Source organism: Hippopotamus amphibius, chromosome 3, assembly GCF_030028045.1.
Source record: "Hippopotamus amphibius kiboko isolate mHipAmp2 chromosome 3, mHipAmp2.hap2, whole genome shotgun sequence".
NCBI lineage: Eukaryota > Metazoa > Chordata > Mammalia > Artiodactyla > Hippopotamidae > Hippopotamus > Hippopotamus amphibius.
Genome location: NC_080188.1, coordinates 163,423,530 through 163,450,124, shown reverse-complemented (window position 1 = coordinate 163,450,124; position 26,595 = coordinate 163,423,530).

Sequence of the window (26,595 nt, the reverse complement as noted above, 5' to 3'; positions counted from 1 at the left end):
GAATCCTGGAATTATTTTCATATTCTTCCAAACTTCAATACTATCCTTTCTTTATCCAAAAAATTAAACATTATTGTTATTATTTTATGCCTTCAATATTCTTTTAGAATTACCCATTGGTTTACCAGTTTCTTTGCTCTCCATTCCTTCTTGCATGTTAGATCTTTAGAAACATTTTTCTTTTGCCCAAAGTTCTTCCTTTAGTGAGGGTCTGCTAGATGCAAATTCCATCAGTTTTTGTTTAACTGAAACTATCTTTATTTTTCTTTCATTTTTGAAAGATTATTTCACTGAGTTCTAATTTGACAATTATTTTGACTGCATATCTATCTGGCTATTAAAAAGTTAGACGCCCGTTGAATTATATGCTTGACTTTGTTTGCTTTCTTCTACTTTTAAAAAGTCTCCCTCCCTCCCACCCATTTTGTCTGCACCATTCCCCACCTCAGTTTACAATTTTACATAATGTGTTTAGTTGTGAATTTCTTTTAAATTATCATGCTTAGGGATGTAATGAACTTCCTGAATGTAAGGACTGGTACTTTTAACCAATTCTGGAAAATTTTCAGCCATTATTTTATAATACTTTACTCTTCCCCATTATCTTTCTATTATGAACTGCTGGACCAGATAATTAGATTATGATACATCTTTTTTTTAATTTTTATTTTTACTCTTATATGTGTCTTAACCATATTTTTTCATTTTCCTGAATCCTGGGGAAATTTTTCTTCAGATTTATCATCTACTCCACTAATTTTCTCTGAAGCCTTGTCAAATCTACTTTCATTTTTATATATTTAAATTTTAATTATTTTATTTTCCATTTCTTACTGTCCTGTTTTTTTTTCTTTTTCTACCTACCAGGAAAATTCTAATAGTCTCTTATTCTTCTATTATACTTTCAGCTTCCTCTTTAATTTCTATAAATATATTAAACATGTTTATTTTATGTTCTGTGTTGATATTTAAAGTGTCTACAAGTCTGTTTTTCTGATAATTCTAACTTATGGTACCTTATGTTCTCATGTATTTTGTGACATTTGTGTTACTCATGTAACTTAATCTTGGCTTTTTAGAAGTTTGAGGCCTAAAATGAAGGTATTCCTGAGACAATCTGCGTTTGCTTCTACCACTTCTACCAGGCATTCCCTGGGCATTACAATCCCAGAACCATTTTCACTAAAACCTCAAATTAATGGTTTTTGTTTGTTTATTTACTTGCTACATTGATAGGATGAATCTAGACTACATATCTATATGACGATTGGATTATAGTTATAGGTTTTCAAGGTATTTTTTTCCCCTCACTCAGCTGTAAAGTTAAGATAAGCAAGATCCTTTACTGTCTCCTTTTGAGGAATGGTTTTATTTCTAATTTATGCCTACACTAAGGATACAGAAACATTTGAGGTCCTAGATGTGTAAAGTCCTATGTAGATTTAAATCTTACAGATTTAACATTCTCATGTTGAGTGGAAAACTTACAACTATCTTTTTAAATATTTCTCTTTCTCATTATTTTTCTATTATCAGACTTTGGAATCTCAAATTATGTGTCTGTTAGATCTAGGCTTTGTCTGTATATTCTGCATCTTGTGTGACCATCAACTTGTAAGTTCAAAGGCACCATGGTTTGTGTACTCTCAAGAAAAGAACAGCTTAAATGTATACGCATCTCACTGGTTTCCCACATTCACTGCTGTTTTGGCTTCTAAGGATTTCTGACCGCTTCTACTGGAAACATATTGCAACTCAGCAATACATATAACATATTACAACCCTCACATCTAATCATTTTCAGTGATATGCTTGTTTAAGGTAATACTGCTAGAAAAAGACTTCTCTATCTTTTCCATTTATTCTTTTGCTTCCTTTTTATAATATGACTTTAAAGATATCTCTAGCAATCTATATACCTTGGGAGTTAAGTTATCCATATAACAAATGTAAAAGGGGACTTAAAATCTGCATTTTAACAAGTTTATCAAGTGATATGTATGATGTGAATATATGTTAAAGTTTGAGAAGATTTTTTATCATACATGAGAGGACCTTTGTCATAAGCAAATCCAGTCAAGGACTCATCTCAAAACTGATATATGCATTTTAGGGAGAAGGGCTTCCTTTTCCTTTTAGATCTCAAGCTGTTAGAATTTAGATTGGGGTTGTGAGGGCCATCTTTCTTGCCATATAGAAAAAAAGACCAGAAAGTGACCCAGGCTACAAAGGAAGGAGGGTTATAAGATATAACAAGAGAGATTTCAAAGGACATTACTTGAGTTCCTGCCATGCTTAAAGTCAGAACCACTCTGAAATTCCCAGCTACGTGAGCCAATAAATTCCCTCCTTTGCTTAAAATATTTTAAGCTGAGTGACTATCATTCAAAACAGAGGGTTCTGAAATATATAATTCAGCAGTATCAGCCATCAAATATCAAATACCAAAAGATACACATATTTACCATTTTGGAGCATCATGTAGGAGACAGATTTAATTTAATTTCCAGTCTATTTCTGAGTTAGATGTTTTGGAGAGGAAGTAGTCAATGGGCAAATGGATAAATATTATATCTCACTGTCAGGAAGAACACTTGTCTTCTTTTACATCACGCTCGTTTCCCCCTCCTGTTCCTTTCCAAGTATTTCCCAAGCCCAAGATTTCCAATTAGTTAATAAACTGTCTCCAGCTGTTCTCTTGTGAGAATTTTAATAAAAAGAGCAAAATCAATTATCATGCACCTGAATGCATTTAGACCAGATTTTCAAGTAGCTTTTTACTATAAAAATCTGAGCAGCCCTATAAAAATAAATCAATAAGCTTTGGGAATAGGAGATTGGAAATGAAGGAATTTCACTTTCACCTGGGTTAACAATATTGAATGGGCTAAGTGGTCAGAGTGGTAGATAACTGCTAAAGAGGAAAATTTTTCTATAGAAATTGGTTATATTGTCTTATAGTATTGAGAACAGTTTTTATTCTCAGCAAAGACCAAGAATAAAATGCTTCTTTGCTACATAAACATGTGGGGCAGAAGGAAATGATTGCTTTTAATCCTCTTGAATGACCAACTAATTTTCAGTGGGTTCTACCCTGTTTTATCTACTAGAATTTTATCCACTTCATGTAGGTAGTGTTGGGGATGATACACATAGTCTTATCAAAAATGTAAGCCTTCTAAGGCAAAATGGAGAATTCAACATTTATCATTCATGAGTGCTCAAAAACTTTATCTTTCTTTATCTGACCTGTAAATATGTCTTATGATAACAATTATTTAAATCATTTTGTTTCCTCCAAACAAAACAAAATGGAAATGTTGCATTAAACAAGCTCTACATTTCTCCATATTGATGCCTCTGCCATGTTTTTAGCTCATGGCATGTTTTTTGCCCTCCCTCTTATTTCTGAAACATGCAAAATGACTCTTGCCTTAATACTTATATATCTTAAATGTATACCACTGATTAGAACTTGCTACCCCCACTGAAATAATTCTCCTAGTAGCTAAATTTTACACAGTGCCAAGCACTGTGATTGTTTTACCCATATTAATTCACTTTATCAACAGAAGGTCCCTACGAAGTAGATATCACCATCACCTCCCTTTCACAGGTAAGAAAACAGAGGCATAGTAATTTGCCCAAGATCATACAGTGACTAAGCAGCAGAGCTGTGGTTCAAGTTGTACTATACTGTCTAGCACAGTATTTTTCACAGAAAAAATTGTTGCACCTTTAAGAGAAAATTTGGCAAAGCTGCCACACAATAGATTTACATGAGCACACCACAACTTAATGTGCTCACAAAACTCAATTCAAAAACCCCCTTCTTAATGACCATTCTCAGATTTCCCTCCTATCCATCCCTAATTCCCACTTGGAAATAATCTATGAACGCTTATGTGATTTTCTATTTTTAAAAGTATTTATCTCAGAAATCCTTGATTTTAATTGTGTCTATGATTTATGGACCCAAAGAAACTGCAGGCTCTTGAAAGTTAGAGCTTTTTAAAATTATTACAAAACACCTAATGCGGTGTTTTGCATGGAATGCATGCTTAATAATCACTTGTTAATGGACTTAATTAATACTTTAGGCCAAAACTGACTTCTGCCTGAAGTATATAGTCTAAGCAGTTGTCTCAAATCTTTTGGGGAAAAGAAAGGAATGATGATGCTGATGGTGGTGATGATGCTGAAAATAATGAATAAGCACGGTACCCATACAGAAAGAAAGAATCTAGGACTGGGTAGTTCTGTGGAAAGTAACTGTTTTCCAAAATAATTTCAATATTTAACTCAATTCTCTTGCGAATATCCACTACCAATATCTACATAACCACCTCAATATTTTTCATTTAAAGTAGGAGGACAAATGTGGCTTCTCCCAATCTCTATTGAGGAAAATTTAAGGTAAAATAATGAGATGATACATTTAAAACTTCCTGAGCTTAGAGGAAAAACAAGACCCCTGTGCATTAATTCTTATGGCAAGAAGTAAACACGATGACAATTATCTAAACAGCAATATTCATCTCTTTAATTTTCTAACAGCTTAATGCTTAACTTCAGGGAAAAAAACCCAAAAAAACAAAAAACAGTGATATTTTCTGGCCCCTTTCTCAGAGATGCCATGGTGGTGACAATGTGGCCTCTAGTGTTAGATCTTTGGGCTGAGACCCTGGCGCTGCTCTCTGGGCAGCCTCAAGTCAATTACTTTGCCCTAAGGTTCTTATCCTGTAAGACAGTAATGACAATTCCTATTTCATAGCTGTTGTGATGTTTAGATGACATGCTAAGCACTGAGAAGAGTAGACTGCATATCGAAAGTACTCAGCGAGACTTGGATACCATTTTAAATGTGTTTTATTGATAATACTTGTATTTCCCTAACATTATCCAATCATCAGGAAAAACCATTTAAAACCTAATTGTACCACAGAATTTGCACACATTAGTAAAGATGCTGCCTGTTTGGTAATGTTCTCCAAATGACCTCTTAGCCCTTTATTTCCCTGTGAGCATTTCAGAGAAGGAAATGGCAATGATAATTATTTACTTCTTGATGTAATTATTCTGTTCTGAATTCATATTTATTTATGTATATTGTTATTTGCCTCATCAGGTCTTATGTCAATATGACTATCATGTTTAATATCCTTCTATTAGTCTCCTGATATAATGCATTTAAGACAGGCATGGTCATTTGTTTTGGTACTTCTAGGCAAGGAGATAATAAAATGAACTATAGAAGGAAAATCACATGGATTTTGAATAATCTGTCATGCTAAAACAATGTCATTTTTAGCTTCTAAAGGGTTGTATATTTTCAATTTAATTCATTCCTCCTGAGACTCTTACTGTGGTATAATTTGCATATTAATTGTTGCTTCTCAAAGGACTAATTGGATACTTGAAATAAATTTGGTGGATTTCCTAATTGTCCTAAGTGATGGGGTGAAAAAACACAGTAATGAAAACGAGCTAGAGCCCACACAAAAAAATTGCTAAAAGAACTTTCACATGCTTAATGGATATTAATCCATGGTTTCAAAAGAAAAGAGACTTATTTGGAAGCAGATTTCCCAACCTAGTTGCAGGATATTTAATGCTTCTTTGTGTTGACCCAGATGCTGAGGGAAGTCTCAAAGGCTAGCAAGTCCTCACAAAAGGTCTGGATCAAGCTGTTGGATAATTCAGATCTTGACCTTAGTTGTCATCTGGTTAAACACAGATTTGCAATTTGGATTATAGCCCAATACAAAGCTATATTCCAAGACTATCAAAGATTTCTACATGGATCCCTTCTCTCTAATAGTTTCATGTGTCCTGCGAGATCAACATTTTCCTTCTTGAAAACCCTAATTTTTTTCTTATGCATTTTATTGAATGAGTTACCAACGAAGCTTCAATTTATCTTCCCTTGACATTCAGAAAATCTGGACTACCTACCGACACTGCAATGGGATTTTATGAATGTCAACTCACCTTGTATTCATCAAGAAAATAAGTATATATTTGAATTGACACTCTTCGTAATTTTGTTAATTAATGGGTAATACTGATTTTTTTCCTTCTTAATCAAGAAAACAAATGTAATTGCTTTTGCTGCAATTATCAATGTGCCATATTTCCAGGCTTTTTGACAAATGATTCTGTAAAGTACAAATTGGTTTTGCCATCATGAGTAACATAAATGCTTGATCAAAATAATTACCTCTGTATTTCTGGTATTTTCATGTTCCTTCCTTAGAAAAAAAAAAAACTAAAATTTTTCCTAGTTACCTCCTTCCCAAAAATGTGGAATCACTGAGTGAACAGATTTTTGCTTTTAAAACACCTGCAAAAATACTCATGGTCGTCTTCCAAAGAATTTTCATCCTGTGCAGCACTATTTAGCATTTAACACATCAAAGTCACGTCAAGTTTTCCAATCATCTAATCTTCCTTTTACCAGAGGTAGGTGGAATACTGAGTGGCATTGTTGCAATTCTCTCCTAAATCGGAGATACTAAGATCTGCAAATGCCATACATGTGTAATAACTCTTCTTCACCCTTGTCTTTAATAAAAAGCTGAAATTGCGTATGCACAGGCAAAGTTGTCTCAAAAGGAGAAAAAAAAATTTTTTAAGGTTGCATGTGTGATGAAAACAGCATGATCTTTAGAACCAGATAGGTGACAATACCTTGTCACAAGCCACAGCTTAACTCTTTAAGCCTCTGCTTCTATAACTATGAAATGCAAAATAATAATATTAAATAATAATATCTAGCTTCCAGAACTATTGTGAGGATTAATGGAGATAATCTACAATAGAAGATGGTAACCTAATAGACATTCAATAAACAGCAGCTATTTTTATTAAATTTTTTCATGGACAGAATTCATCAGTTCTACCAAGGCCATTTAATCTGACTTGTGTAAACAAAAACAGGAGCTCAAGTGACAAAATAAAATAACCTCAGTCTCAGCTGAACCAGATCTCACACAACACAGGAAAGGACTACTCAGAGGAAGAAAACAGGGTTGCACTGATTACTCTCTGAATAGAATCTTACAGAGAGTCATTTGGATAATTATTTGTTTCATTCATACATCACAGAATCAGCAATTCAACCTTTCCACTTGGCCATTTTCTTTTCTTTTGTCCTTTCCTATATTTTCCAACTTCATAGGTATGTTTATGTAATAGCCAATCAACACAGTAGGAAACGTTTTTGGATGCTATGTAAGAGATTTTGAGTTCGGGTGGTTTGAAATCTGTACTGAATTCTGAATTAACCACATTAGCTGCTTCCAGTGCCCACTCAACTGGATGCCAAAATATTTGCTCAAATGCTTAATTAGAAAATTGCCTCTTCCTAATCAATCCAAAACTCTTATGGTAGAGAAAACAGGTTATAATCTGAAATCCACCTGTGTTTATTTAGAAGATAGCTTTTTATTGAAATTATGCATTGTCAACCCTGGTTTATTAGATTACCTGGAGTCTGTGAATGGTGAGGGCATAACTAGGTTGGAGTCAATGGGAAAGGTCTTCAGCCAGCTGAGCACCACTGGAATATTGCGCAAGGGCAGGTATTATCAACACGACTCCAGCTCCTTCTATTAAACCTAGAGTGTCATCCACCACTGCTGACCCAACCATGATCAGCTCCATGTTTTGCTGCCAATAAGGCTACTGGTAAGATACTGACCACACTGCAACCAAGCATGGAAAACAGGCCTTCTCAGGCTGCAAAGCACCCCCCACTGTAGCACTCTGGTTTTAATCGTTAGCACGTTTCCCATATTCTGTGGCTTACTGAACCTGGACAATTCTGAAAACCTTTGATTGCTTACAGCTATGGTATCCATAAGCAAGGTCTCACCACAGTCATCCATGACTCACCAAAGAGAGGACTCTGATTCCCACTTCTTTATTTCAATTGTGCTAGTACCTGGATTGATCATTTTTGTATTTCTACAAAGTCTTCATAATTCCATGTAATGGTCACATAATACTCTATGAAAGGTGAGGAGCAACCACCCCTCTATAGTTGGACATTGAAATCATCAATACTTCTCTTCCTATATGATAAATAATGGTGCAATCATTATTCTCCTGTGAATAATAAGGTCCTTTTTCAAAATTTCCTTCTCAAAAAAAAAATTACTGAATCAAAGGAAGTAACTTTTAGAGTTTTTTATGTGCAACACTAAAATTCTTTCCAAAAGAGTTGAGCCAGTTCATAATGCAACAATATAAATTAAAAATATCAGTCTCATTTTACATTCTACAACATTGGATTCTTTCAAATATTTTGCTAAAATGTCAATTTATTCCTTTTAATCTGTATTACTTTGATATTAATAATATTCTTTTTTCTTTCATTTATTAATGTTATTATGGTGTTTTTGTATGTTTTGCTTATTGATCTGTTGGAATCAGAATGGTCTTCCTTTGCTTTATACAAATCTTCATATTTTAAAGGTATTAACATTACTTCTGATACCTGCTGTAAATATTCTTCCCCATTGTGTGCTTTGGATTTTTTTGTAGTTGTTTTTGTGCTTCAAATTCTAGACTTAAATTAATAAACATTAAGAGCTTACTGTGTGTTAGCACGTAAGCAAGATGCAGGGGCAGCAAGACAGACATGGTTGCTGTTCTCACGCAGCTGCTTCCAAGAGGGAAATGTAACTATGAAGAATGCATTAGGCAGGCATTTAAGTTTCTAAACTTCCCAGGAAGTCATCAGTTTAAGATTCGTTGACTAGATCTGTATCATATTGCCACACCTAGTGGCAAGAGAGCTTAGTGAAGTATTTTTATTTACCTGGACACAATGTCACTCTGAGGAATACCAAGGGCTTCTTAATAAGAAAAAAGTAAGAATAGATATTAGGAAGGCATCTAACAGTGTCAGCCTCAGGAAGACTGTCTACAAAAAAATAATAATTGTTGAAATGAGTGCAATAAAAATGTTATAAATGCTGCTAATAGGAAATAGGGACTAATAGGAAATGGAACTAGATTAGATAGAATGCTTCTCTTATTAGATAGGATGGCTTCTTAAAGAGGTGACATAGTGTGATGGGAAGGATGAGAAGGAGTCAGTCTTGGAGGCAGAAGGAATTAAAAATGTAAAGGTTTTGAGTCAGGAAAGAACTTGGATTATTCATAAAACTAAAAGAAGACTAGTGGAACAGTGAGTGTACGGGAAAGGTCCACAAGATGAAGCTGTAGAGGTGGTCAAAGTTTTGGCCTTATAAGCCATGGTAGAGTGCTCTGATTCTCAGGTAATGGGCAGACTTTGGTGTGATGCCTTATATAATCTGACTTACATATTAAGAGGATTTTTCCAGCTGCTATTTGGAAAAAGGATTGTAGAAGACAAGAGTGGAAGTGAGAGACCAATTAGCATTCTGTGAAGGTCCAGATGAGAAAAGAGTGATTTTCTGCACCAAGACGGTGGAGTGGTGATGAGGAGAAGTAAATGGGGTCATAACAAACATCAGAGGAAAAATGCCAGGATGTGCTGATAGCTGGACTCTGAATGAAAGAAGGAAAGAAGCCAAGAATGGGTCCAAGACTTATGGCTTGAACAATCAGGAGACAGGTGGATTTACTATTTACTAATAGCACTTAGAATGGAGAAAGTAGAGAAATCAACAGTTCAGGATAAGATGTGTTAAAACTAGAGCCTCTATGAACCCTCCAAATGGAGAGATCAAGTAGACAGTTTAAAATATAAGCCAAAAACTCAAAGGAAAAACCAAGGCTTAATATGTAGATGTAAAGGTCAGCAGGATACAGATAACATTTAGAGGCATGAGTATCAGTAAGATCATACGTGGAGAAAGTATGAAAAGAAAGACAGAAGAGGAAAGGCCACAGAAATATTTAGTGAGGAAAAAAGGTCTCAACAAGAGACTGAGAAGGAGCAGTTAGAGAGGTAATAGGAAAACCAGGATCAGCTACAACATTTTAAAGCAATTATACTCCAATAAAGATGTATTAAAAAAAATAGATGATAAATTCAGAGCTGAGCCCATCAGCCAATCAGAGCAAAGGAGTCATTTTAAAAAAAAAAAAAAAAAGGAAAACCAGGACAATGTGGTGTCCCTGAAGCCCTAAGAGGAATATTTAAAAAAAAAAAAAAAAAAAAGGGAGGGACAGCTCTTTCCAAAGCTCATAGGAGACAAAAAAAAAGGGGGGGGGGGGCGGGTAATAGAGATGTGTACTTATATACATATATATTGTAACATATCGTGTGTGTGTGTGTTTGTGTATGCAACTTAGTGATATTAGTCTTACATTCCTATTGGGATTATACTGTAAAATCTTTGAGGACAAAGATAATGTCTAACACTATTTCTGTATTGTCCATCATGCTTTGCAGAGGACTAACTCAATAAAATGCTTCCAGTCATAAAATCACAGTAATGACACAAGTCTTAGAAGTTACCTGATCCAATCTCCTCAATTCAATAAATAAGAAAACCCAGACCAAAAGTGGTTGCACAGTTTGCCCATAGGTCCCCTCCTAATTACTGGCTACTTAGAAGGAGACCTAAAACTAAAATCCATACCATCAGTTTCCAACATGATGTACTGTTCCTACTATATACAATAGATTTATTTTTATTTTCAAAAATGGACATGGGGGAAAAGGAAAATGTTTTATTTCTTAAATGCAAAAGAAAGTTTCCTGTAGCTAAGCCAAAGGTTTAGGTTTTATTTAGAAGAAATAGAGAGAGAAAAGAAATGTTGATGGTGAACATGTCTGTATTGAATCCATACAGATATAACTACATATCTTTCCATATAACAAAATATGGATGACTTAATGACAATGATTAGGGGAAAAGTGAGAGAGAGGAAGAGGGAGAGAAAGAACGGAATATAATCCTTGCTTCAGTCCTAGCAAGTTTAACAACTTACTTATCTATTTGCTTGCTTCCTTCTCAACCTAACCCAGTTCAAGAGCCATGTAAAGTTGAGACTCTAGTGAAAGAACTTATTCGCTATCTCCATATGGTTTCACACATCCCTGCTACCAGTCATTAGCCATACTAAAGAAGGTGTTGTTGACAAGTTAACGTAAGACTATTGTGAAACACATACCACTAACAGTTTGTGATATAAGCTCTTTATATAATACTGTATGTCATTGTGTTCTGTTGATGTTTCAATCACTGATCTAAAATGATAAGCTATGAAGAGCAAGTATAATATTTCTTACAATCTTAAATTTTACTGGCTCCTAATCCTCCATCACATAACCTAGTGTCATATTATTTCTAGGTAGTAAATCAAATTGACAATTCATTGCAAATATTGACTAAGTCTTTAATGACTCATATAACAAATTCTTAGATTGTTTCCTAATGAAGTCTCTCCACAAGAGGTTAATGTCTTTAACTGATTTGTCTTTTACCCAGGGTTTTCACATTCTTGAGAAGTTGTTGAAAAATATGTTCCATAATTATGCACAGTGTCATCTGAACCATAAAATCTATCTTAGTTCTAAAATTGTCTCACTAGTTAGAAATTAAATAACTTAAAATGCTAAAGCATGCCATTCTCTGCTGCTGCAGACATAAAGGGGCAGATGGTTCTGGAGTAATTATTATTATCCCTTTATTTAGACACATTTTTAAATTACATAAACAGAACCAAGCAGAGTGATTAATCAAAGTGAAAATTAACTATACATAAATGCAGACTATCATGAAGATATTTTTTAAGAAAGTTGTATTCTTATTTCTAGCTAAATTTATTCCATTTCTATCTAGTGAACACATCTTGAACATGTTTTCCCTAGTTATTTCTTGAAAGATTTCCACTTTGAGAAAGAAAGCTGACTCATAATTTTGATGGCTTTTCCAGTTGATTTTGTTGTCTCCAGAGAATTCAATAGCCTAAAAGAACTGGATGGCACCTGTCTTTAAGCCACAAAAGACAAGCTTACCAGAAAAATATCTCAGAGAAGGAACAAAATATAGATACAATATGAAACAGAATTTGCCCAGGCAATAATAATAATACACCTTGCCAATTCTAGTCCTTAGTTAAAGAGAACTTTGTCCATGGAGAGTAAACTCTTTTGTAACAGGCATCTCCATAGGAATAGTTATTATACTCTAGCACTCTCAGTTGGTTAGAGATAAATTGTTGCTTTCTTCTTCACTAACTCCAGGATAGCTTGAGCTGAAAATGTTTGCTTAAATGGCTCTAGACTCTAGAGTAGCTGCATATAAAGATTTGACGGTTATCAGCTCTCCCTGGGAGAAACAGTCTACACATCCCTCCACTCCAAACTCCTGCTACTAGACACGTATGTTACACAGGCTCTGGGACCTCCACTATGAAGCTAAATATGCAGCAATAGTGGCCAGGCAGTAACATGAAGAGGGCAGCATCTGCACTACCTTCTCTTCCATCTCAGAAATCTTTAGATCATATTCATAGGGAAAAGTGAACCATATTTGGATCTATTTTCCCCAAAATGTATCCAGGGCCCTCCAAGAAGGAAGAACTCAATCTCTTGAACAGATGCTGAAGGACCATATGATGATCCTATATGCAATGTGGTGCCACAGTATATTGTATATAAAATCCACAAAACCATACTAAGAGAAAGGAGGCACCTCCAAGACAGGCTCAAGAATGTCTCATCAGACTAATGGTCTCGATGTTAACATAGAAAGTCCTGGACAATGAGAGCAATGAGATCTTTTTCAACAGTTAAGAGTTTCTCCAACTTTTCATTCTTAGGTGGAGTGCATTTTAGTGGTTACATGTACCTGCTGTGGAGTCAGACTGTCTGGGCCTAACTCATGGCTTGACGGCATTGCTCTGCAGAGAGATGACTTGGAGCAAGTTCTCGAGCTCTGGGAATCTTAGCTTCTTCATCTGCAAAATGGGACCTACTTCATAAGCTCATTAGGAGAATTTAAGGAAAAAAAATATGTAAAAGTATTTGGTACAGTAGTTACCACAATCAAAAACAGTTATTAGTAGAGACAAAGAATTACTAATTGCTCTTCGGGGCTATACAGATAACTAAAGTTAGAAGCAGTACCCATCTCTGTTGAGTGTTCTCCCCTTTGTTTGATTCCGTATAGAATGGAAAGTCAAGAAGCACATGACTGACATGATGAATCCTTCAGTGCTCACCTGAACAGCCAGGACAAGGTTAGTACTGGTATAATTTCATGTTCAGATTAGATTCAAGCACTATTAAAAGTTCATAAGAACAGAAATTACAGTACTTGCTGTTGTCCAACTTGCTGTTTGCCTATGCATTCTCGGGATCAGAAAATGTGTTTAAGGTTAAGCAACAAAAAGGGGCTATTTGGTTTCAATACTTTTCCATTTTCTTAATACCCCAAGACCCACATTTACTTTCCATGGTTACAAATGTAGATTGCCAATAAGCACAGACTAAGGCACTTCATAAAAACCAAAGCTGAAACACAATAGCCAACAGTGTAAATAACAGTAAGAATACTTTAAATGTGATCTATAGCTGATACATAAAACTTACAGATGCAATGTTATATAATTAAAACTATTTAAAATGTTGTAAGTATATAGATAAGGATTAGAAGAAAGTTCAGGGAAAAATTAAAATAGCTAGATTTGTTGAAGAGACAAGATTTCAGATAAAGTTATTTTTTTTAAATGTTTCACTGTTACAGTCTTGTTTACATGGCATTTTAAACTATTCACATAAGCATATCTACTAAAACTCTTTTTAAAAAACTAGCTATTTGACTACGGAAAGTTGCTCATTTTTCTGTCATACAAATAAAAAAATAGGTAAGTAATCTCATTCTCCAAAGGATTTCTCTGTAATAGTTTACAAAACCCCATTTGTAGAGAATTCTCAAATAACTGAAAAAGCTTATACTTGTATTCCTCATAGCAGATAAATGATTGATTATTAAATATTGTAAATATTCAACACAAATGTAGTCATAAAAAGTAATATAAAAATAAACCTATTAGGGGCTTCCTAGGTGGCGCAGTGGTTAAGAATCTGCCTGCCAATGCAGGCAACACGGGTTCAATCCCTGCTCTGGGAGGATCCCACATGCCGTGGAGCAACTAAGCCCACACGCCACAACTATTGAGCCTGTGCTCTAGAGTCCATGAGCCACAACTATTGAGCTTATGTGCCGCAACTACTGAAGCCCACGTGCCTAGAGCCTGTGCTCCACAACAAGAGAAGCCACAGCAATGAGGAGCCCGCGCACCACAACAAAGAGTGGCCCCCACTCACTGCAACTAAAGAAAGCCCACACGCAGCAACAAAGACCCAACACAGCCAATAAATAAATAAATAAATAAAATAAAATAAACCTATTAGAATGCTTATTTTTTTCTAAAGTTGAATCTACCAATACACACACACATACACACTTAAGATTATGAGGTTTCATAATATTAAGTTATATAAGCCTTTAATCTAGAAATTAGATCTTTTCTATCTATTAGATCTCTAATCTAGACACTAAAAGTGATAGTCTTATTGAGAAACTATGTTTATGTACCTATTTCTATTGAGAAACAGTTTTCAATATGGGTTAGATTTTTATAAATGCAATTTAATGTGTTTGAGAAAGTATTTACCTCACTATTACAATTTACTGAATTTTTTATACATGCTTATACCATTTATCTAAAAGAATAAAGAGCATCTTCAGCACTGACAATTAATTTAAACACAACCTTTAGCCCTAACAAAGACATATAAAAAAAAAGACATTCAAATACAAATACAAAATAATGTCAACCATCTAAGAATCTAAATGCATAAACCTCATGGTCAATAATAGTGCTTAGGGATATGCAGACAGTTTTACTTTTATTTCTAAAAGTTACTCCCCATCCCAACCATGCAATGAACTTCTTCAAGTGTAAGCGAAAGTATCTAAAGAACAAGAGTATGAAAATGATCGGCCACAGAGCAACTGAGCCAGTGGCCCAGTCTTCCGCTTGGTAAGATGTGAGTGGCTGAACTTTTATCTATCAGGTGCCTAGAGTCTGTCATGGGACTATCAGAACAGCTACCTTTGCACAAATTTTGGCTGCACTAAGCATTCAGTGAAGAAAATTACAGTGATAAATCAAGGAACAAAAATTATTCTCTGTCCATTTCCTTATTATTTTCAGTGATTATCCTGAAAGTGTTTCAGACCTACATTACTCAGAAGAGCATCTTAAATCTCCACTTTACTTTGCCTGTTTAGTTAATATAAGATTTCCAGCTAAGACTTTTTATTTGTTATCTTTCTACAAAAAGATACTTTTCAGTAAAGGCACTTTGAACATTGGTATGTAAGCTCTTCTCTAAGCCAGGTATATATTTAGTACCTGCTTTCATCTTATAAAGGGGTGCAGCATATTTGGTGAGTCAACCAGAAGATGAACAAAATTTTAAAGGAAAAGCCATGAGGACATTATGCTATTTTGATGTTTGACTATTTTCACATATATGATGCATGAAAATGAAGAATAGCTAAAGTCTCTAAATAACTGAAACGTTTTATCAAGGGAAACTCTAAATCATGCTTTGCTTGTTGTTCTTGTTGAAAGCATTCCTTAATGTTGATCTGTTTGTTCTCTTAGAATGTTGAGAGGAGGTGGGGGGAACTCAAGCTGATTAATAGTGTTTTTCTTTGAATTTGTTTTTTTGAGTCCCACAGTTCAGTATTTACATAAATGGGTGCCCTGCTGCTGTTAAATCATTCATCCATGTTTGCCTAGAAACTGTTTCCTATAAAGCTAAACCCATATGTTTTGCAAGGCTTTTTCTCCCTCTTAAAAATAAACCTAAATTTCTCCATTCCACTACCATTGATTAGTATTCTAGATCTGATTTTTTTATCAAGCATCCCCACAAAGGAAAATTAGAAAATATGTAATAATAAGCAATCTAACATGCCTCCACAACTAGTTTATTATCAGGTTCTAATTCTTCTTTATTTTCTTGAAGCTTCAACTGCTTATAAGGAGAGAGAGAAAAAAAATCCCTCAGTAACTTGGCTATAAGAAAAAAAAATACGTGGTTATTATAGTCAGAGTTTAGACCATAAAACTGCAACTAGTCTCTTTTTTCCCAAGTATCGTAAATGCTTAAATTTTATTTTTTCTAGTTTTGGGAAATATGAGGCAGGCACTTTTTTAGAAAACAAAATTCTTTTAAAAGGCATGATCATAAATTTGTATGGTTGAAGCCCAAACGATTGAATTGTTCGTGAAAAAGTCATAGTACAGTCTTTTTAACCCTGCCAAAAGAAAGAAAGAAAATTGTGATTTGTGAAAGTATAGTAAATTTTAGGGACTTTTTCAGGACATCAATAATACTATCTCCCAAATAAAATCCCAAGTGAGTTAACCTTGCAAGAATAAGAAAGAAGTTTAGGTTTTGCCAGTGGAGAAAATTTTGAGGTCTGATATTGATATATTTTCTAGATCCTTACTACTAATATTAGCAGCGGGTAGGAAGCACCAAGGCTTAAAGACTTAAGTCCTCTTTTCTGCCCCCTCAACTCATTACCCTTTAAGCTATTTGATTTAAAAACAAGCTGTGTTTTTATTCAATTCTTTTCCACCCCAAGTTTGGATGATGGGAGCAGATCTCTATTTTGTCATGCTGCACTCCCTGCCTTTTCACTACTTTTCTTTTCAAAAGAGGTAAACACGTTCCTGTCATCCACAGCTGTTCCTCCAGATGTTCCTGAACAAGGACCAAAATCAGCTCATCTGTGCCTTAAATGTGGTCTTCTTGGGAATGCTTGTGGGAGTCACTGTCTTCTCTAGGTGAAATCTTTCTCAATACCAGTGCACAGCAGGAGAGAGACCTTTCCTTCTTCGCCTTCTTAAGAACATCTGCCCACCAAGGGCAGGACAAGGCTCTCTGACCAACTGGGCTAGGGAAAAGGCAGCCCCCCAATCAAGTGGCCCATCCAGGAGAAGGCAAGAACAACAGCTCTTAGCTGGGAGCTGGCAGAGAGGTACCATAGTGAGAGGTCCCCGTGAAGGAAATCTGTGCACTTGTCTGCTGTTGAATTCAGAGTTCATTTATTGAGGATGTGATGTGTGCTGTGTAGTTGACATACATCATTTTATTTAAACCCTACTCTATGATGTACTGAATCTCATCACCATTTTACAAATTAGAAAACCAAAGCTTATGGTGTCTATGAATAAGGATTCTTCGGGCAAAACTGCCAGAAATCCAATTCAAACAATTTTAAGTAAAAGAATTTAGTTGGCTCAAACAACTGGAAAGTCTACAGCATTGCCTTCAGGCCTGGCTGAGGCCACAGGTTCAAAGGTTATCATATTCCTGGCTTCATCTTCATTGTTTCCCTCTGTGTTGGCCTTATTCTCAGGCTCTCTCCATGTATGCCAAAGACGACCACCAATGTTCCAGGCTGATACCATCCTTACAGCTCACAATCCCAGCAGGAACAAAGACTGCCTTTTTCCTGACAACTCTGGAAAAAAATGTCCTGAGGAAAACCCTGCTTTTTTGGCTTGGACCATGTCATTCTACCTGAACAAATGACTTAAACAAAGCACCCTGGCCAGGACTGGGTCACATGCTTACCACTGTAGTGAGAGGGGATAGTCAGACTCAACCAAACCACATGAAGGAGGTCCTCATAAAAAGAAGAGTTCAGTGACCACAGGAAGTGGGGAAAGGAAAGCCCAAAGCCATAATGCTAAGGTTCATTCTCAGCTGAACCTGACTCTGAATCCCATGCACTCCCACGTTAAAGAAGAAAGAGAGGAACATAAAGGCAAACTAGTTGAGGAGAGAAGACTGACATTATATCCACCACCTAACTCCAAAATACTTTGGAAGTAAATCAAAGGTAGATTTGGTTGTTAATGGGCTTTGATATACTCCACCATAAAAGTGGAGATCCCCTGGAAAAAGTGTCTTTCTGAATGATGAATTTCTAATTTAGGTTTACCCTCATAATCATAAAAATGTTTACTATTCAATCTAACTTGAAATTAAAGCATTCCAAAATATATTTAAAGTGTTCCTGCCATTTTTAAGAGAGAATTTATATGGAATGGAACAACTCAAAATCATAACCTAAACATCAACCAGTATAAAGCACTACAAGATAGTTTTACTCCAGGGTCTCCTGGGGTTCAGGAACTATTTACCCATGTCTTAAATTTAAGTTTTCATATCAGATTTTGTTATTTTTCTTTCAACTCCCTCACTTGTCAGGACAATATATACAAACTAAAATAAAATTATAATCTGAGTAGGACAAGAGTGGTCATATACCACTTCTAGCCCCCACTGATGTGCTCTGCCATCTTCTTGTTTGATGCGTCAAAAGTACTAGTTATCTAATTTCTGACAACTTAGAAATCAGATAATCAGTCATATTAGTAAGGTGTCACCAATGGAATATTACTCAGCCATAAAAAGGAATGAAATTGAGTTATTTGTAGTGAGGTGGATGGACCTAGAGCCTGTCATACAGAGTGAAGTAAGCCAGAAAGAGAAAAACAAATACCGTATGCTAACTCACATATGTGGAATCTAAAAAAAATGGTACTGATGAACCCAGTGACAAGGCAAGAATAAAGATGCAGATGCAGAAAACGGACTTGAGGACACAGGGTAGGGGGTGAAGGGGAAGCTGGGATGAAGTGAGAGAGTAGCATTGACATATATACACTACCAAATGTAAAACAGATAGCTAGTGGAAAGCTGCTGCATAACACAGGGAGATCAACTCGATGATGGGTGATGACTTGGCTGGGATAGGGAGGGCGGGAAGGAGTTGCAGGAGGGAGGGGATACAGGGATATATGTATAAATACAGCTGATTCACTCTGTTGTACAGCAGAAACTGGCAAAACAGTGTAAAGCAATTATATTCCAATAAAGAGCTTTCAAAAAAAAGGTGTCAGTATGGTAAATTAATGCTTCTAGCAACTGTCTTTTTGTAAATGAACTTGTAAATAAATCTATTACTGATAATGATTCTGTTTTATGGGGGAAATATAAAGAAATAACATTTCTAAGAAAAAAACATTTGGTCAGTAACTATAGAGTCAATGCCTCAAATATGTAAAGAAAAATAAAAGCTTCTTTATATGAAGTAGTCTTCATGTGATATTGAGGACAAAGAGACATGAATAGAGATTGAGGTGATGTGGCAGATCAAGGTCTCCCTCTCCTTCCCAGACTGAAAAGGTGGTACAGTATCAATTATTAGAGCTTGCGATCTGGGGTCAGACAGATTTGAGTTTGATTCAAAGATAATCATCTTTTTTGCTATGTAACCACAAACAAGTTTCTTACCCTCTCTGAGCATCTCTTCATTCACTTATAAAATATAAATAGTAAATAACTTCTTGTTATTTTGAAGTGCTTGTCACAAGTGCTTGGAAAATGATATTCAAATTTAAATTATTATTGTTGTTACCACGGCTTTGATCCAACAGACTATAATCACATGACAGATATAGAATGACTGGATTTCAATAATATAACAACATAAGCAGAAAAGTGCTCCAGGCTAAAAAACTGAGGTTTAGAGTTTTAGTCTTAAAGTCTTCCTTAACTTTCTAACTCTGTTAGAAAAGATAAAGAAAGCAATTGGAGAACTTTGCATCCTCAAAATTTAAAAAGTAAAATTGACAAATGTATAAAATTTATGTATACATACTATTCCATCTATTATTTTAATGGGATGGGGATGGACAGATGATGAAAAGTTAATAAAGGAGAGTAGTGTCATAAAAATCGGAGAACCCTACGTCAATGGGTATCACACAATTCAGCGCAAATAGCCAATCATCTCATATATCAGACCTGCCTGGGCTGTGCATAGGAATCTAGCAGATCTGTAATTCAGATGCTAAAAGAGGGACCCCAACCCTTGGCCTCTAGGGTTTGTATGTTGCACAATTAAGGAAGCATGGCCCCTCTCCTGGTTGAACAGGGGCCAAGATATAACAGCATTACTAGCTGACAGAACCTTGTCTCCAATCTTATCTTTCCATCTTAAATATTCATCGTTGAGGGTCACTCCAGCACCTCCCTGCCATTGTTGAGGGTAACTCCAGCACCTCCCTGCCATGATGGATGAGAATAGGAGGCTGGTATCCATATTTGCAGTTGACTAGCACTGACCCAAAGCTAGTTTGCATGGAGCTTCGAGGAAAACCAGTTTCTTAACTGGAAGGCCAGCCTGTAGGGGATCAGTGTTGGGCAAATCAATCCTTACGTCTCGGCAGGTAAAGCCATAATTGTGTATAATCAAAACTATCTTTGAAATACCCTTAAATTTACCTAAAGCACAGTATACAAGGTTTATATACAGAAGGCTTCACAGTAATCCTATGGGACACTAATTTTGAAAATCACTGAGTTCGGCTGAAGAAAAAAACAAAGAGGAAAGTTTATAGACAAATACAAGAGCATTCAAATAATTTGGCTTTCAGAACAACACTGAAATCTGCAGGTAAATTAAAGCCTGGTGGAGGGTTCTAGACTGTTCCTACTCACGTACAGAGCTTACTCCATTCTCATTTAGTAGAAAAATCTCTGTAGTGTTAATATTATTAATATCTTTGCTTGTTATTGGAAGAATTATATCAGTTCTTAAGTTAAATGGACTTTAGTTTCTAGAGATAACAGTTGTTGATGTAATAAAAAACTACCGAATTACTTTTGTTTTCATATGGCAGTTAAGCTTTCCTTTGTTTTTTTCTTTACATCATTCACTTCTAAAGCTTCTTATCTCCTTGTAGTTTATGGCATCTTTTCAACAATGAAGGGTACAAAGACCCACAGTTGATACTGCAAGGAGGTAAGGTAGTAACACATTTCATAAATTACATGGTCCCCATGAAGCATTATGGGGAGTGATCTTAATTTTTTTTATTGACGTATAGTTGATTTACAATGTTGTTCCAATCTCTGCTGTACAGAAAAGTGACTCAGTTATACATATATATACATTCTTTTTTATATTCTTTTCCATTATGCTTTGCCACAGGATACTGAATATAGTTCCCTGTGCGGAAGGGATATTAATATTGCTTTTAGTTATAGAATAATTGCAGTAGTAACATTTACTATTAGCATTAGATATGCCTCTAAAGTGCTTTCTGTATAATAACTCTTTTAATCCTATTAGGTTGACTATTATTACCTCTGTGGAAACTAATGCAAACATAGACTAAGTAACTGCCCAAGGCTCCAGAACAAGTAAGTAGTAAAACCTGGATTGCACCCCAGCTGTAAGCTTCCAGCTACTCCAATGGTAAGACCTAGAAAATACTTGGAGTCCTGAACCTCCTGAACTTGTGATAAATAGGACTAAACTAACAAAGCATGACCACCTAAATTCAGGGGCATTAATAGCTTGGAGGGCACATAGATGGGAGGCATTAGTAGGAGAGTTTTCTGTCAATCTAGAATGATTCAGTCAGTGACATACAAAATAGATGTTTTAGTACAAGGCATTGAGAGGAATATGAGATAAGCCCTTTAAAAGGGTTTCTGAAGTCAAAATGTAAACTGTAACTGAACAAAAACCTGTTAAAACTGTAGAAGTTGACAGACGATTTCTCCTAACATCAACCATGCTACAATCTCAACTGAGCTTTGAACAGTAAGCTGGATGGCGGGTTACTAGGAACTCTTCCAAATATTTATAAATTAGCTCTTAGTGTCCATTCTGGTTATTAAACATCTTGATTGAAAACTCCCATAGGAACTGGAATGAGTGGCAGATTACCAAATCTACCCTCCCTCCATGACCCAAAAAGTAAATGATTTTCTCATCTCCAGGAACCAGTGAGAACCAAGGTGTAGCTGGGCTAAGTAAGGTATCACTGGCACGTGGTTAATATGAAGAGCAAGAACTACTTAATCAAAACCTATCTATTTATTTATTAGAAGAAATTTAAACCCTTAGTTCTGTTAGGGGAAACACTGACTGAAACCGCCAGCCCTGGCCAAACATCATAGTAACCTCTTGCATGAGTTATCTTAAATAGGAGGTTCTGGTAAGGAATGCAGAACTACCAATCTACCACCAACTGCAAGAATCCGGTAAAGGTTCAAAAGGAGAGAGAAGACACCAGTCTATATGTCCTACCCACCTCCCAGAATCTTCCTCACTGTACTCCATCTTGGCTGAGCGATGCATGTGCCACCAGGAAGGACCCTGAGTCAGAACGATTGGCCAGAGACAACCCAGAAACTAACCCCATCACCATAAAACCCGACACCACGAGCCACACGGCAGAGCAGTCCTCCTGGGTTCCCTTACCTTCCTGCTCTCCACCCGGGCGCCCCTTCCCAATAAAGTCTCTTGCTTTGTCAGCACGTGTGTCTCCTTGGATAATTCATTTCCGAGTGTTAGCCAAAAGCCCACTCTCAGGCCCTGGAAGGGGTCCCCCTTCCGGCAACAGTTCCATTACCTGCAAACCCAGAGCGTGCTCTTCCATAATGGGAACAGGGAAGGGAGAAATCTGAGACTCTGATGATCCACCTTGGATGACAGGGCACATTGTTCAAAAAAGGGCACAGACCAAGAGCTGGTAGTGATGGTCCCAAATATTCACCACCTAATCTCTCCAGAGTGGGCTTCCTATGCTGTAAGAGGAATAGGATTGACCTAAAGGACCTCAAGCTACCTTTCAACTCCAGAATTTCATGGCTCTTGGAAACAGCTGCTAAGAGAATCAAACAATATGATAGATGTAAAACCGCTTAAAACATTTACCACATGCTTTGGAAAGGTATTATTATATAAAAAATTATAGCAAAAAAAGTTCCAGAAGTCCTAAGAACAAAGAATCCAAGTGATATCCCATTCTTGCTCCCTCTGAGGGCATTCCCACACAAAGCAGTGGTCAAGAAAACATCAAAAGGCCTAGAACATCCTTAAAGAGCAAATGTCTCTGCTTTTATTTTTTCCCTGAGACTCTTTTCTTCCCCAGCTGGCGTTCTTTGATTTGATTTCACAGGAAGAACTCCCACTGTCACAAATGAAAGTTGCACTTATAATCTATAGAGAGGCAAATGGAACTCACCAGGAGGATAATGAAACAGATTTTGCTTAAATCAGAGAATGGGAAATAGATAAGTATCAGTTTGAAATTATGCTTTATCACAGCAGTTAAACTAGAAATCTAAGAAGTAGCCATTGTGCTTAAAGATATGGACAGAATTTGTGTACAAGAAAAAAAAAATCTACTGATAGAATGGGGCCAGGAGAGAGGAGAAAATGACATTTTTAAAGGGGGACAATATGGCAGATGAGCATGGTGACAGCAGCCTCACTAGACAGAATAAGAAAAAGTCCAGCTATCTATAAGGAATTTTATCTGCGTCAATTTAAAACAACCTAGCAAAACTGATATTTCCATAGTGTGCTAATTATAATCCAGGTCAAAGCAAAGAAAGTTGACATTTTAATTAGCATGGGCAGGTCTGCAACAGTAATGAATCATTTCTACTGGCTTTTTGTAAATACTGAAAATAGCTTCTAGTTGTTCTTTGGATCCAGGCACCTAGGGTTCAGAAACAATGGAGTCTCCTTGTCCTTAAAACTGGTCAGGTACCCTTTTTATGTAATCCCTTAGGATCTTCTGCAGGTCCTTTCCATCACACTTTCCACTTTGTGTTGTATCTGTACATACATGGAACTAGCTCTTGATCACTTAGCTACCATTCCTAATTATATAAGCACACCTATGAGTTTCTTCCAAACACATGCCTTCCCCAAGAAGAATTCCAAAAAATGTTATTTTTCTCCATCTCATGTCACCAATATGTGTTTTGTTACACGTCCATTCAAATATTTTGGCAAATATACATTCAAAGAAATGAAAATCCTTTCCTCCCATTCCCAACTTGATGAATAGACAGAAGCAGATGATTCACACGTCAGGTGAATGAAAAAAAAAGGAGGAAGGGCAGGGAAAGAGGGTAAGATTAGGGAAAATGTTTTTATATTTATCAAAATATGAGCTTAGCCAGAAAAAGACAAGAAAGTGGGCATCAAAGCACAGTGAAGAGAGTCAAGCCATGGTCATGTTTATTACCTGTACCTAACTAGAGTTTAGAGACAGGAGAAAATGACAAGAGATGGTGGTGCAGGTTGTAGATTGTTCAATGTGAGAAATACAGATTCTATGTGGAAGCTACAGGGAATCACTGAAGTATTTTGAGAAAGATGTGTTTGTGCTTTAGAAAGCACAATGGCTCTGACTACAGCGTGACCAATGTGTAATCCCAATGTCAGCAGCATCGACCCTGCCTAGTGACACAAGGGGAATGCCCTAGGATTCCCACAAGTCCAGGGTCAGCCCAGAGAGCTCTGCTAATTCCCAGGGAGTTCTTATTTCCTGGCCTCTCCAGTCTCTCAGGTTTCTATTCCTTTCAACCATCAATCCCAACAGAAGTTTTCTCCTTTGGTTTCAAACACAAGATAAAAGCTTTTTTCATTTACACCAAGTCTTTGGTTTATTATTTTCTGTCTTATATTTTTTATTATTTTGTTTTGAAAACTACACTGATATTTTCTTAGGTAAGATGCAGAAATGCTTACATTTCAATAACACAAATTGATAGAAATAAGAGGCTTTATTTTCAAAATGCCCTTGGCTGTCCACTGCCCTAGAGTCTAACTGGGTTTCCCTGGGCACTTACGTTTCTCTCTCTTTCCTTATTGTATCACTGTGACTTTCACACTCCTTTTTGGAATATTCTCAGGAGCAATAAATGACGTTCCCTCCATTTGGCCGGCATGCCCTCTGCTCTGAGCTCAGCTTCCTGTACATATCTCTGCCTAGGGTGGTTCAGCTGCCCCCATGCAAGCATATCAAGGCATACTCCCATAAAGAGTACTTCTTCCTCAGAAGAAACTCTCACAACCATTAAGAAAATTAGATCTTTTTCGTGTTATAAATGATTGAAAAAAGGCAAAATTGCAATGAAAAAAAATAGTTGGTGCAGAAATATAAAGAAAAAATGATAAAAGCCTGAAATAGTAGCAGAGTCAGTAAAAAGAAGATTGTTTTAAGAGATAGCAAGGCAGAATAAAAGGATTGGGCACCAGGTTATGGAATGAGAGATGAGGTCAAGGATGATTTTGTTTTCCTAGTTGGCCAACTGGGATGGCCTTAAATGATAATGACATTCACCAAGGTAGAGAATACTGGACAGTTATTATTAGTTGATGTGTTTTTTTAATGTGTTGAGTTGATATGTCTGTGGAACACACAATGAAGTTGTCTAGCAGGCCATTGTATTTCCTCATCTGGAACTCTGTAGAAAGACATTTAAACATCACCAGAATGTCAGTAGATTTGAAGCCATAAAATAGGTTACATCATTTTGGACCAGTGTAATGTGAGTGAAGAAGGTCGGTGGCAAGAAATCAAGGAGACAACCACACATAAGTAGTGGAGAGAGGAAAAGGAGCCCTCCTAGACCTGTAGGAGCTGGCAGAATGGAGTAATGCAATAATCAGGAAGGAACTAGTGTCTTGAGAGCCAAGGGAGGAAAGTTTCCAGAAGGACAGACTGATCACAGTGTCACTGCTGTACAGAAATCAAGTAATATGGGATAAGAGCCCCCTGTTGGATTTTCTCCTGTTCTGTTGAGGGAGGAAATCCAGTGTGAGATGTAGCAGATCTGAATTGAACAGCAGCTGTTTTAATTCCTTCTTAGTTCTAACAACTTATTTGTCTTAACCCAGTTCTCATCACCAACAGGTAAATATATTAAAAATGTTCCAGAACATGACTTTATTTTCACAGCTATGAAATAATGATACTCATAGGTGTACCTGACAGGCCATATATCACTTTCATTTTAAAAACTGATATAGCTGAAAGTTGCAAGGAAACCAATCTAACATTAACCTAGCTATTATTAAGCATAAAATATTGCCTAGTGAAAATTAGGCATACTTTTTTTAGTAGTTGCATTAAATCTTTCAGATCACTGGGTTGGATATTATAGTAATTGGTATTAGAGAATAAACACAGATTACTGAATGTCTACAAACCCATCTATTAGGACAATCTGCCCTAGGACAGTGGTAATTTGATTTTTTAATCTTATTTTCTTCCTCTATACAGTATTCTCAGATAGCCCTAACAAGATCTCCTTCAATATAGTCTGCCTGGCTACCTAATGTTAACAAGATACTATTCTTTACAAGAAAAGGATAACGTCAAGATTTACCTCCTACCTAAGAGAAAATATTCCATAATGACTGATGGAATGGGTGCTGTGGTATGCCACCCAGATCCCCCATTCAGGTCTTGGCACCCATTCCATAGGCTGCCAGGGCAGCTGGCTGCTGACCACTCACAGCTGAGACTCTCCCTGAGCCAGAGGACCTGTCTCATCCAAGTTTATGTCCCACTGACAAGGGCAGCTCATATCCAATGGCTGGCTGATGTGAGTATGAAGCCAGACTCCTTGCCTTATCTCTTTCCCTGATTCTGGACGACTTTAAAGGCCAAGCCTGCTCCAGCTGAGGGCTCTGTGGAAAATGCATCACAGTTCAACTTCGTTCTTTG